At 30.0% G+C, this 15,299-nt stretch overlaps 1 non-coding gene across 6 annotated transcripts; it reads left to right on the top strand.

Annotated features, from left to right (window-relative positions):
- The first annotated feature begins 1,228 nt into the window (after positions 1 to 1,228).
- Positions 1,229 to 3,320, top strand: LOC114303455 (uncharacterized). Of its 6 annotated transcripts, none has more exons than XR_014364178.1 (4): positions 1,229 to 1,599; positions 1,684 to 1,790; positions 2,257 to 2,446; positions 3,035 to 3,320. It is a non-coding gene; the product is annotated as an uncharacterized LOC114303455 (transcript). The 6 variants fall into 6 exon arrangements; XR_003643751.2 differs by having other exon boundaries at positions 1,235 to 1,599; positions 1,684 to 1,770; XR_014364181.1 differs by having other exon boundaries at positions 1,488 to 1,502; positions 1,684 to 1,770.
- The last annotated feature ends 11,979 nt before the right edge of the window (positions 3,321 to 15,299 follow it).

The raw sequence follows: 15,299 nt of genomic DNA, 5'->3' as shown, positions 1-15,299 counted from the left end.
ACTCATTACTCTTCTCTCTAGCTCTCTCATCTCTCTCCGCTCTTTATCTCTCTTGCTCATATTTCTTCTCTCTCTTTCTATGTCTCTCTCTATATCTCTTATTCACTTCTTTTTGCTATCTTTCTCTCTCTTTCTCTCTCTCTCTTTGTCTATCTCTCGCTGATCTCTATGTGTTTCTCTCTCTTACTCATCACTCTTCTCTCTGGCTCTCACATCTCTCTTCGCTCTCTATCTCTCTTGCTCTTCTTTCTTCTCTCTTCCCCTCTCTCTATATCTCTTGTTAATCTCTTTTTGTTGTCTCTCTCTCTCTCTCTCTCTTTGTTTATCTCTCGCTCATCTTGTTTCTCTCTTTTTTTTCTTTCTCTCTATCTCTCTCTCGCTCTCTATGCCTCTCTCTCTCTCTCTCACTTATCTCTCTTCTCTCTCAATCGTTCATTCTCTCAATCACACTCATCTCTTTCTCTAAGCCCATTGTTGTTGAAAGAGGAAAAAGTCAAAAAATAAAATGGGTCTCTCTCTCTCTCTCTCTCTTTTTCTATGTGTCTCTCACTCATCTCTCTTCTCTCTCTCACTCATCTCTCTTCTCTATCTCTCTCACTCATCTTTCTTTTCTATCTCTCTCATCTCTTTCTGTCTCTCCTGCTCATCTCTCTTCTTTTTTTTTATGTCTCTCTATATCTCTCTCGTTCATCTTCTCTCTCTCTCTCTCTCTCTCTCGCTAATCATCTCTTGTTTCTCTCTCATTTTCTATTTCTCTCTCTTCCTAGCTTTCAGTTTATATTTATAAAAATTTACAAAACTGTTATAAAAACTTGTTTGATAATTTTTTTTGGTTTATAAATGATTGTCTCGGTTTATAAATTTGAGGAAAAATTGTAAACTCAAAAAATGAGTTTATGTTGGTTTTTAAACAGAAATTTAAAAATTTGACTAAAGAATTTTTTTTAATTAATTTTCTTTCAATTAATTTTTTTTCCAATCAATTTTTTTTTTCAATTATAATGTGTATGATCCCATTGTCATAAATAATAAAAAAAATAAATATAAATATTTTAGGCTTGGACAAACAAATTTTTTAGTTTATTTTTTAAAACATTTTGTTCAAACCAAACACGTTTGTAATTTATGTTTTTCTAAAAATAAACAAAAACTAATTTATAAAACTGTTGTAAACATAAACAAAAAACGTAAACGTTAGCAAACGCTACCTTAAATTTTCATTTGTGACAATCTTTTGAACCAAAAATCCCCATCTCTCTCTCTCTCTCTCACGACTGTGAGCAGGGCAAACGATGGCTTTGAGCGACAACGAGCAGCGAGTAGCATGAGACTTATATTCATCATTAATCTGGTTCGTTAGTTATATCTGCTTCTTGTACATGTACAGGCAAGGTCGTTAGAATCCGATTTTTTTGTGAGTTCGATTCATCGTCTCTCTCTCTTGGACCGGGTTGTGGTGGGTGTCCTCATTCTTGGACTGTGAGTTTGCTACATGGGTTATGGTGGGTGTCCTCATTCTTGGACTAGTTTTTCCAAACAAGCTTTCGTTGGGCTTTAGGATTTCTTCAAACTGTCTGTGGCTTCTGGGGTCAAGCTCTCGTATGTGCTCTCCATATCTCTCAATGATTTTGAATTTGAATTTGAATTTGAACTTGAACTTGAAATCTACTTGTTATTTTTCAGGTTGGAGAATTTTTATTATAGAGTGTTGATTATAATCTCAGGGAATATGAATAATGCTGAAGTTGCTCTTGATGCCCTATCCATCTGGTTGGATCTGTTGTGCTTTGGTTTGTTTATTTATCTTCATTGCAAATTGAACTGTTTTTCTTATTCTGAACATTTTAATTTGTTCTTTTTTTTACAGCATTACGATCTATATTTTCTTCTTCTTTTTCTTGTTCTTAATATTTTTCTTGTTCTTCTTCTTTTTTTTCTTCTTCTTCTGTTTTTTTTTTTTTTTTTGCCATTTTGCAATTTATATTTTCTTGGATTGTAACTACTTTTTTCAATTAGTTACTTCAGCAAGAAGATGTTCCTTAATTACTAATATTGTTGACTTGAGTTATCCTTAATTTTTTAAAAAATAAAATAATAAAATGATTCAATGAATTTTGCAAGTCATGATAAGATTAAAAAAATGTTTTGCTTCCCTGATGTATCTAAGCATCATAGGTAAATAAAGATTTTCAACTTTCTAATGCTCTTGATGGTCTATTTCTAATTTATGATTGGACTTTCTATCCTAACTCATAGGGTTTATGTGGGAAATCTTTCGGGGGCTGTTGATGATTAAGCCCTTGAAACCTTATTTAGTGAGCAAGGTAAGGTTATGGAAGCCAAGTTTGTTTATGACAAAGACAGTGGTAGATCAAGGGGTTTGGGGTTTGTGACCTTTGGTTCCTCAGATGAGGTCAACAATGCAATTGAATCATTGGATGGTGTTGTAAGTATATTGATTATCTTTTTCTTCATTATGTGTTTTTTGTCTTTATTAGTTTTCTGCTCTGTTTGATTCCTAGAAAGTTAGGAGAAAAATATATGTATTTGGAATTTTATAATGGCCCACCAACTTAAGCATGCACTTTTCTAGTTTTCATTTCCTTTCAGACCATCTGTTTGTCAGCATATTTTGGGTTTGTTTTGTTGTTGATTTAATCAATAATTGCAAAGTGAAAAAAAAAATATATGTTTCTCATACTAATACAGAGCTGAAATTCTGTAACTTTGTACAAATTTTCCTTTTTAATTTAAATAATAGTGTGATGCATGGGATTTGTTATGGAAGTAATTCTAACAGTTAGCATTGCATGTATTTCTTTCTTCACTTATCTACTGCACTAAAAATTGGGATTTTTTATATTATATTTTACTGGCCAATTTGTAGATGGAAAAATATATATGTTATGTGATCATTCATGTAATTTTTTTTTAATGGACACCAAACATTACTTTAGTTTTATGTGTATAATTTTATAGATTTTCTTTTTTATAATTTTATTTTTCTAAAACTGACTTATTATCTCTACTGTAGGACCTAAATGGCAGGTCAATCCGAGTAAGCATGGCTGAAGCTAGGCCAAGGCGTCAATTTTGATCATTGAACCTTTTGAGCTTTCTTCAACTAAGAACACACTCGGGGTACATATTTAATGAATTTGCATTTAAATTGTTTGTAATCCTCCTACATCTTGAAAATTGTACTTTAGGCAATTGTCTTGGTGTTTTTTGGCTTTAAAGAGATCCAAAACATGTAAACATGTTGCACGAGGTTTCCCATATAGATTATCATTTCAAATAAACTACTTTATTTTCCTTTACACTTTAAGTTCTTGTGTTTACCCTTTTTTATTGTAGTGTATGCAACATTTATTTGGTGACTTGAAAAAACTAGTTTCATGATCACATGATGGATCTTTACCAAAATGATGTTGGTCTAAACAAACTAGTTCAAGCTGGGTACACACGACCGCCTAGGCACAAGAGACTCGCGGGAGAAGACGGAACTCAAATCGGGTTTCTGGTTTGGGAGCTAGAGTCGGATTTCACGCTAGGCAAATTAGTTCCTTAAGAAACTTAGAATTCGAGGTGTTGACGTCCCAAAATAACCAGATGGCATCGGATTAGCACGAAACATGGCATACATGATTGCCTAGGCACAAGAGACTTGTGGGAGAAGACGGGACTCGAATCGGGTTTTCGATTTGGGAGTTAGAGTCGAATTTCACGATAGGCAAACTAATTTCTTAAGAAACTTAGAATTAGAGGTGTTGACGCCCTAAAATCACCAAACGACGTCGGATTAGCACGAAACTTGTCACACACGACCACCTAGGCACGAGAGACATGTGGGAGAAGACGAGACTCGAATCGGGCTCCCAGTTTGAGAGTTAGAGGCGGATTTCACACGAGGCAAACTAGTTCCTTAAGAAACTTAGAATTCGAGGTATTGACGCTCCAAAATCACCAAACCACGTTAGATTATCATGAAACTTGGCACACACGACCGTCTAGGCATGAGAGACTTGTGGGAGAAGACGGGACTCGAATTGGGTTCTTGATTTGGGAGTTAGAGTCGAATTTCACACTAGGCAAACTAGTTTCTTAAGAAACTTAGAATTCGAGGTGTTGACACCCCAAAATCACCAAACAGCATCAGATTGGCACAAAACTTAGCACACACGACCGCCTAGGCATGAGAGACTTGTGGGAGAAGACGGGACTCGAATCAGGTTCCCGGTTTGGGAGTTAGAGCCGGATTTCACACTAGGCAAACTAGTTTCTTAAGAAACTTAGAATTCGAGGTGTAGACGTCCCAAAATCATCAAAAGGCATCGGATTAGCATAAAACTTGGCACACACGACTGTCTAGGCACGAGAGACTTGTGAGAGAACACAGGACTCGAATCGGGTTCCCCATTTGGGAGTTAGAGCCAGATTTCACGCTAGGCAAACTAGTTCCTTAAGAAACTTAGAATTCGAGGTGTTGACGCCCCAAAATCACCAAACGGCATTGGATTAGCACAAAACTTGGCACACACGATTGCCTAGGCATGAGAGACTTGTGGGAAAAGACGAGACTCAAATCGGGTTCCTGGTTTGGGAGTTAAAACCGAATTTCACACTAGGCAAACTAGTTCCTTAAGAAACTTAGAATTCTAGGTGTTGACGCCCCAAAATCACCAAATGGCGTCGGATTAGCACGAAACTTGGCACACACGACCGCCTAGGCACAAGAAACTTGTGGGAGACGGGACTCGAATCGAATTCCTGATTTTGGAGTTAGAGCCGGATTTCACTCTAAACAAATTAGTTTCTTAAGAAACTTAGAATTCAGGGTGTTAGCGCCCAAAAATTACCAAACGGCGTCGAAGTAGCACGAAACTTGGCACACACGACCGCCTAGGCACGAGAGACTTGTGGGAGAAGACAAGACTCAAATTGCGTTCCCGGTTTAGGAGTTAGAGCCGGATTTCAGTCTAGGCAAAATTATTTACCTAATTATCTTTGTAATTGTATAGTAGTTAAATTTTCATATTTTTTTTTGTAATTAACATATTAACACATAATTATATTATTATTAATTATTTTTATTTTTTGTTTTCGGATATTTCCCGAGTAGGACCTGTGAAAAATACGACTAGCTTTTGTTTTTGTTACCCACGAAGATGATGAGGAAAACTTTTAATTTTGGTTTATGTTATTTTGAATTATGAACAACATTATGTATTCAAACATTATATATGTATTATGGAACATTATGTAGTGGGGTAATTTTGTTGATGTGTAGTTATGGATGCAAAAATATTTTTGTAATGGAGAAATTGTTATTTCTATACAAGAATTTTTATATTATTATGCAATTATTGGTTTCTTTTTCAATTATTTTTCATTTAATACAGGTAATTTAAATATTTTTAATAATTATATTGCTTTTTTTTTGTGACGGTGTCACACCGTCGCAAAAAACAGATAATTTTAATATTTTTATTAATTTTATTGCAACTTTTTTTTTTTTTGCGACGGCACCACACCGTTGCAAAAAAACATTAGAACCATTAGCGACAGTGGTCATGTTGTTGCCAAAAAAAAAAGATTGCGACAGCATTTCTTGCCGTCTCAAATAAAACTTTTAGCAACGGTAAAACAGTGTCATCGCAAAAAGTCTCAAATTTTTACATATTATAGGCAACAGTAAAATGCTATCGCAAAAGGCAACAATTGCTGTCGCTAATGCCATCGCTAAAACTTTTTTGCAACACTCTCCGTTGTGACCCCTCCTTTGCAGTCACTAAAAGTCATTTGCCGTCACTAAAAGTTTTTTGAGATGACATTAGGAGTATTAGCGACGGCATTTTGCCTTCGCAAACACCTAAAATTTTTGTAGTGTTTGTTCCAAATAAGCTCCCTTTTATGTATAATAAGGACAAAGAAGGGAGCATTTTTGGAGTAAAATGGAGTGGAAATAGTCCTTAACTAAAGTGAAATATATATCAAACTACAATGCTGAGAAGTTAACGCAAACTTTTATTTAAAATTTAGGACAAAATACGTCAATAGTCCCTTTGTACCATTTTAGTCCCTATAATTTTAATTTTCTCAATTTTAATATTTAATTTTAAATTTTATATTAATTTAATGCAATCAATAACTTCTATTAAGTTTTTTAACAGAAAAATTCATGTGCACCACATGTGACATATTCTGAGGGGCAAAATAAACATTTTCATTCCATCCCTACAACATTTGAGACACCTACCACTCTGTAGCTCCTCCTCTACTGCCAGTGATAAAATACAATTTTTGTAAATATTTCAATATAGTTTTTAAAAATATTTCAACATTCTTATACAATACATTCTTCAAAAATATTTTAATATATTTGGATAAATTACACTGACCTCTATAAGGTTTTTTAAAATGACTTAAACTTCTCATAAGGTTTAATTTTTAATTGCATTGATCTCTTTGAGATTTATTGAAATGTAGAAACTTTTCCTAGACTTTCTCAAATGACATAAATTTTCTTTGAGGTTTGCTTTTCAATTACATTGACATCCCCTGAAGTTTAATGAAATTACAAAAACCACTTATGTGGTTTTTTTTTTTATTATTATAAATTATTTTTTCTATTATTTTATTGTAAAAGAATAATTGAAAATATTTACATCATTAAATAATTTAATTATATTTTAATTTTACCTTTTAAAGCTGTCTGATTACAAATAAATAAAAACATATATCATTTTATTTTTTCTCTTTATTTTGCCCGCAATTACTGTTGATTGTATGTGTTTCCTTTATCAAAAACTCCCTAGCATCATTAAAAAAAAAAACATAAAATGTTGATATCATTAAATAAGTTAATTACATTCCTAGTTTTACCTAGGACTGCAAACGAGTCGAGTCGAGTCAAGTCGAGCTTTGTTGAGTTCAAGTTTGGCTCATTTACTTATTGAGCTCGTTTAATGAGCTCTAACTTGGCTTGATAACTAATTGGGCTTGAGTTCGGCTAGGCTCGATAGGATTTTTTTTATTATTATTTATATCATTTAATACATAAATAATTTATTTATCTTGTTATTTATATATATTTAATATATAAATAATACATTTATTATATAATTTAAATAAAAATAAACGAGCCGAAGTAAGCCAAACCCTTAACGAGCTGAGCCAAATCGAACCAAGCCAAGCCAAGCCAAGCCAAGTCACGAACAAGTCAGTTCATCTGCAACATTTGTTTTTCCTTTTAAAATTGTGTCCAATTGCAAATATATATGCAATTCTTATTTTTTTCTTTTTGTTATGCTTGTAGTTATTGTTGATTATATATTCCTTCTTTATTCAAAATCCCAATAGAAATTATATATATATATATATTTCTTTGTAATTGGACATAATTTTAAAAGGTAAATTAAAAATATAATTAAATTATTAATGATGTTAGCATTTTTTTTATGATAAAGTAATGGAAACAAGAATCTATAACAAAAAACTAAACCTCAATAGAGGTTTTTATCATTTTAAAAATCTTAGAGGATGTTTCTACAATTTTATTAAATCTCTGGAGAGATTAGTGTAATTGAAAATTATACCTCAAATTTTATTTTATTTTTCTTTTGTCTTTTTAAAAACCTTAGAAAAGGTTTTTACATTTCATTAAATCTCAATGAGACCATTCTATTTGAACCTAAAAATTATCTCAGTACGCTCAATTTAAATTTTAAATTTTAAATTTTTATTATACCTAATATGAATTTACTAATAAGAACAATACATATTAAACATTAAAATAAAATATTATTTTTTTTTCTCATGGTACACCATAATCAATTACACATATTACTCCTATTCAAATCTCTTCATATTCTTTCCCAATTTTCAATTATTTTCTTTTCTTTTCATACATGCGTGTTTGTGTATATGCTGTTTTTATATTTTAATACAACAAAAAATAAAATAATGGACTAATAAAATGGGATGTAGAGAATATGATATTTGTAGAGTACTACTATTAACACCCTTTCAATTATTTTGGAAACCCCCATTTCTTTAGAGCCCCACTTATAAATTGTAAAACTCTTAAAATTTCTTTGCTCTCCCAAATAATACCAAAATTATCTTTGTAAAAAAATTCCACCCCTTCAAATGCACACCCCCGCCCCCCCCCACCCCAAAAAGCCTCTCTCCCAAAACCCTAACAAAATCCATGGTGGTGGAACCTCCCAAAATCAGTGGAAAAAATTTATGTGATTAAGAATTTTTTTTCTCTACTTCATTACGAGGTTTGTCAATCTATTTGATTTTTTTTTCCTATTACATCTTTTCATACACACAACACAATCCACTTTCATGTTCTCTATTTCATTTTCTATCATTCATCCATGGCTTCGTTGTATTGTATGCTCTCTGTATAACCAAAATTGGGTAGGATCTCACCCCTGGTCGATTGGCTAGTCGACCACCCAAGGGTGGTCCAACCTCCTTTGTTTATTTGTTTCTACTGCTGTTTCGGTTATTTGTTCCCAAATAAATAAGAAATGTTCGGTTATTTATTCCTGAACAAATAAACAATGTTCAGGCATGTGTTTCCGAATTTCAATCATATATTCGAGAGTTTAGTTTGGAAAAAGTGAAGAACAATTTTTTATTATTTTTGTCATTTTTTCAAGAAACTTACTATTATAAGGCCAATCTCTTATGAGTTAAGAATATCATCAAAGTTATAAACTTCTTTTAAGCTTTTATTGTTATACTCCTCTTATCTTATGGAATTGTAGTTGCTGGAAAAACTTTCACTCATTATTATTACCGGAGAAATGTATGTAATTAAATGGTTGCCACCGTTGCCATCAGAATATTGCCGTTAAAAGATTTTTGAGGTTTTGAAGGTGGGCAGGCTTTGAATGTGGGATTTGGGGAATATTGATGGGTGGTGATGGAAGTGGGTGCTCTCATAAATCCTAACTCATAATGTAATGGATATATGAGCTTAATTGCGAGATGAGGTGTCCTAGAATTATTAATGTCTTTTTTAATAATTTTTTTTAGATTATTATTATATTAAAAAAAGTTTAAAAAATAAAAAATTTAAAATAATTAATAAGATGTTAATATCAAGACTTACCTAATTGCCTTGACAGGACGTGGCAATCTGTCCCGACACAACACAAGAACACAAATGCATGCCTAGATTCCTTTATTACCGTTTTTGGGAAAAAGGATTTAAGCACATCATGGACGTGATACAGGGGTTCACATAATGGACTAGTAGCGAGTACAGACGATGCGTGTATAATTTAAGAAAATTATAATATAAACATAATTATCATGTTTGTTTTTAGTTTTTTAAAAATATTTTTTAGAAAATTATACTTTCTTTATTTTTTCTATTTTTTTATCTTTACTGAATTTTTAATAGTTGAAGTATTTTTTTTTAATTTTTAGACACACCTAACATAAATATATTTAAAAAGTATAATTTTCGTAAATTTTTTTTTAAAAAACTCACTAAATATAAAAAATATAACAAAATATAAAAATTCATTATATTTTTCATATTTTTGTGTATTTATTAATTTTTTAAAATATTTTTTCATAAATATTTTACTTTTTGGACAAATCTAAGTAAGGTGTATTTAAAAAAGTAAAAAAAATGCTTAAAATTTTAAAAATATTCACTAAAAATAAAAAATACGAAAAACAAAAAATTCAATTTTTAGAAAATTGAATTTAAAAAACTAAAACCAAATACACTGAATAATTTTTTTTAATAATATTTCCAAAAAAATTTTTATAAATATTTTTATGAATAATCTAAATAATATTATAATAAAGATAATAAAAATAAATAAATATCTATTTTTATTTTTAATATCTCTTGATATCTTTCTTACTATCTATAAAGGGGAGAGAGAGAGAGAGTAATAATGATTTACAATAATGAATAAAATAATAACTAAAAACATAAAAATAAAATTATATATTTTAAAAGGTGAACCACTAATAAATCTTAAATAGTAATCCTATAAATTGTTTGGTCTTTATTTTATTTTTATTTTTTTGGGTATAGACCTAAAGGTCTATTTTAGTGTGAATTTACATAAAGAGTCAAATATAAATACACGTGTATTTTGTATTGAGAGATAAATGTGAATTTTTTCATAATTTTGAAATTACTAAACGTAACACTTCAAAAAAAGTACTTAGTGTGTTTTTTTCAAATTTTAATACTCCAATATAACACTTTGAAAACATAACACTCTAAGACCATCTCCAATGGTTCATCAAATCTATCACCAAATTTAAATTTGATGAAAAAAATTATTTTTTGATCCTCCAACGGTTCATCAAATCTAGGATTTCATTTTTCTTTCATCAAACTGAGTACTAATGTGCCTTTTCATCAAATCACTGTTCATTGCCATTGTATTTTCACCACCAGATGTCTCATTGGATGACCACCTCAAGGGAAAAAATTGTGAAAATATTACACTGGCCGATCGACTAGTCGGTCATCCACTCGGTCGTCCACCCGGTCGACCAATGATTAAATAAAGTTCCATTGGAGCACTTGTTATCAAATGGAGTTTTTACTCAAATTTAATAAAAAAAAAATTTGTTTGTAACATACTAAAAAATTTCTTAATATATTTTTCTTGAACGTAGCAACATAACATTCCACAAAAACTCCTTAGTGTATTTTCCTAAATGTAACACTCCAATCAATTTAATACTAAATATTCCTTAATTAGTGTACTTTTTCCTAAGTAACACTTCAATGTAACACACTAAAAATTTTTTTTGTGTACTTTTTTCAAATATAACAACATAACATTCTTAAAAAAAAATCTTAGTGTGCTAATCACAAACATAATACTCCAATCAATATAACATACAAAAACTTCTTAGCGTATTTTTTTCTAAACGTAATTCTCCAATATAATACACTAAAAAACACCTTAGTGTACTTTTCTCAAACGTAACAACGTAACATTTAAAAAAACTCCTTAATGTATTAATACACAAAAAATTCTTAGTATATTTTTTTTCCAAACATAACACTCTAATATAATACTCCAATGTAATACTGAAAAACCATACTAACAGAAATGTAGATTTCCATGCTCGACAACCACCATTTCAGCCACCAATCCCCCCAAAAAAGAATCTTTCACACCCTACCTTTCCATTTTTCATCCCAAAAATGAATAAAAAAATTAGAAAAATAAAATGGCACCAAATCAAATAAATACATAAGAAAACTCTTAAGACTAAATGGATTAATATTTCCCCATATAAAATTTATGGGTAAATTTTCCTATTTTAAAATGTAACAAAAGCGGTGGTACCATTTGTTTTAGTTTTTAAATTAACATTTAGATTAAAAAATTAAAAAACATTTTTGATTTATTAATTTTCAAAACTCTTTCAAAATTAATTTTTCTCTCTTCTCTCTCCTAATATTTTTTTATTTATTAATAAATCAATCAATCACTTTTTCTCTCCCCTCTCTCCTTTCATTCTCCCACATTCTGCACATCAATCAATCAAATTTTCTCTTGCACCCATCTATTAAACTAAAAAAAAAAAAAGACTACAAATAATCTCAAAATTGTTTTCAAAACTCAAAATTATTTTCAAAACTCATAACCAAACAAAATTTTAATTTATTATATTTCAAAATACAATTCAAAACTCAAAACTCTTTTCAAAAACTAAATCAAACGGAACCTTTGTGTATTCTAGTTTGAATTTTAAATTCAACTTTTATTTTTATATTTAAAGAATATTTGGTCTCTTTAGGTGTTAATTTAACACTGTTTTATTTATTTATTCGTGATAGTATCATTTATTACTCCATCTGTCCCAAAATAATGGTTCCTTTTGGGAAATCTAACTTTTTTTAGTAGTACAATTATTGCACTTTAAAAAAGTTGATTTTTCAAAATTACCCTTTTGATAGTATATTTTTTGGGAATATCAATGTCATAATTGTACTTTTTATATTGTTTATTAATTTAAAAGAATAGCAAAATAGAAAATTTATATTATTTTTGTACTTAGTTTTTGAAGAGAGACTAATATTTTGGGACAATAAAAAATAAAATAAGGAACTAATATTTTGAGACGTAAGGAGTAATATTTTGCAATGGACTATGCTATGAAAGTGATAGGCTCATCACTGAACCAAAAACATCACCCATAATTGTCTATGTTTATTAGTATTCAGATTTTTTTGAATTTGTTTTTTAAAAAAGTGTAAATTACACTGACATTTTTTGAAATTTTTGTTTAATGCAAATTCTCTATAACATTTGAAAAATTACATGTACTTATTTATCAGATTAAACGACATATTCACCCCTTAACTTTTTTACATATAAAATAATACAGATATTTTATTCATGTCATTTCAAGAGAAATAACAATCATCTTATTTGGTTTAACTCATACAAAAAATTGTTTTTTTATTTTATTTTTTATGTTTTTTTGTTTTTACTGAATTTTTAAAATATTTTAAGAATTTTTTTTTATTTTTTAAATACACCTAATCTAGATATACTTCAGAAGTACAATATTTTGTGATTTTTTTTAATTCACCAAATACAAAAAATAAAAATAAAAACATACAAAAATTCAATACATTATTTTATTTTGTTGTATTCAATAATTTTTTTAAAGATTTTTGTACAAATTTTATGCCTTTTAAATATATTTAGATTAAATTGATCTAATCTAGATATAATGGTGAAAATAAAAATGAAAAATGAAAAATTATATTCATATATAAAAAATTATACAAAAAATATCATAAAAATGTTGTGATAATGATATTTTTGTAAATATAAATCATGTTTATGGGTATTTTATTTTAAAGTAAAAGTTCACTATTAAACTATATCATTATTTTTGAAAATTCTATATAAAATTTAGGACAAACTTTACTTTATCCCTTGTGGTTTGGGCAGGGTGCGGTTTACCCCCCCGATATTCGAACATTACCACATAACCCCATGTGATTTATGAACTAAAGTGCACTGTTAGCTTTTCTGTCAAATATAACGGAAGGTGAAAACCACTCGCCCACGTGGAGAGTAGGTTCATTTTAAAGACAAAAATACCCTTACACAACTTCAAATTTATAAAAAATGCCATTCCCTTCATCAAAGAAGAAGCCTTAGTTTGTATACACAATGTATGTATAATTGTTTTGCACTGTCCTTGAGTATTTAATTTCTTTATGTTTCATGTTAATATTATCTATGTTAATTCCCCCCAGGATTTTTTTCCCAAGTATAGCAGAGCAATTCTTTGACATATTGTTGAATGATGACTCAAATTTTATAAATAAGTATCGTTCAGTCCGAAAGGGCATTAACCTTACTGTAAGTACCAAAATTTTGTGTCGATAATGTTTATTTGTCTTCTGAAATTTTATGTTTTCGATTGGTTAAATTGTTTTCGCATGATGACCAATTTGAGAAGTTTTCAATCTTCAGCTTGTACACCATTAAGATAAAATCAACATCTTTTTTTTCTCTCTCACTTTTTAATAATCTTTCCCAATCAAAGATATATATATATATATATATATATATTAAATCATTTGGTGAAGATTGATACACACACATATATATAGATGCACACATATATGTGTGTCATGTATTTCTAGAATCGACATATGTTTTTTGGATTCATCAACATCATCATTCGAAACATAGAGCAAAAAACCATGAAGTTTATGAATTGGAGTACAATCAAAAAGCAAAAACCATGTTTTTTGGGATTTTGTTCTGGGTTTGATATGTATATATATGTATATGTATGTACACATATAAAGTTTAAAATGGAGAGAAAGAGAGAGAGAGAGAAAAAGAAGTAGAAGAAGATGAAGATGGAGAGAGAGAGAGAACTGGTTTCCCTGAAATGGAGAAAGAGAGAAGAAGAAGATGAAGATGAGGGTATAATTGTCAATTTACAACTTCTGTTAGCAGAAGTTAGTGGGTCATTCTATTTACACACCACTTTCCCTCTCAAGGCAAACCATTAATTAATTTATTTTTTATTACAATTTTAACCTTAAGTGAAATGACTATAGATGACAAGTTATGATACACACCAAGAATCAAGATAATATAATTCATCATTTTCAAACTTGTTCTTTACGTATCTTCTCTGTCAAGAATCCAAAAATCCTAAAACCAAAATAAAAAACCCTTCAACAAAAAATCAAAAATATAGTATTATTGAAGATTTTGATTGGATTCAATGAATGATGCATCTGACAATTCTCATTCAGAACAATGGAGCAATGAAAAGGTTTTTTTTTTGTTTTTGTTTTTGTTTTCGTTTTCGTGTATGAGTGGCAAATCGTTGTTCGGTTAACCAGAGGTGAATAATATATCATTGTTCGACAAACTACAATCGAACAACTTACATATGTTCAACAGACTACAATTGAACAAATTACATATGTTCAACAAACTACAATCGAACCACTTACATATGTTCAACAGACTACAATTGAACAAATTACATATGATCAACAAACTACAATCGAATATATTCCATTTGTTCGACTATCTAAAACCAAACAAATGCAATTTGTTCGGATTAGTAAGGTTGAAGTATTTCATTTAATTCAACTCTGTACTGCCGAACAGTTATATATTTTTTTATTTTTTTATTTTTTTTTCAGAACTGTGCATCCGTGGAATGCAGTAATGTTGGATTGGGGGTCTTGTTGAGCACCAACGACGTCTTCACCACTGCTTAACTCTGTGTTGAGCACCAACACAGTGTTCACCGCTTGAAACTGAGAATGGAAGGGGGAAGATGGATGAAGGTGGGTGTGTGGGGGTGTGTGAGTGAATGACGGTAAATATGGGAGTTTGCGTGTACATTGTTGTGGATGAGTGTGTGAGTAAGGACAAATATGTAAATTTATGGTGTGTGATGAGCAAAATATATATTTACTAAATTATTAAAGGTGTGCTTTTAGAAGTGGTTTGCTTTGAGATAATTTATGGTGGGTAAATAGAGGCACCCGAAATTAGTGTGCGTTTTAGTCCATAAACCACATGGAAATTATGTGGTGATGTTCGAATATCAGGGAGATAAATCGCACCCGACCCAAACTACGTGGGGTAAAGTGAAGTTTGCTTTAAAATTTATGTTTATATATCATCACTCTATAAGAATATGTTTAGATAGAATTCAATAATAAAAAGTTGTAGAATGTAGTCATGATAATAGGAAGAAGGAGTTGTATGAAAAAGAGAAAGATGGCCATT

The sequence above is a fragment of the Camellia sinensis genome, chromosome 3 (assembly GCF_055761805.1).
Source record: "Camellia sinensis isolate YWXY chromosome 3, ASM5576180v1, whole genome shotgun sequence".
NCBI classification, from domain to species: domain Eukaryota; kingdom Viridiplantae; phylum Streptophyta; class Magnoliopsida; order Ericales; family Theaceae; genus Camellia; species Camellia sinensis.
The sequence above is the reverse complement of the archived record's forward strand: the minus strand, read 5'-3'. Positions and strand labels throughout refer to the sequence as shown.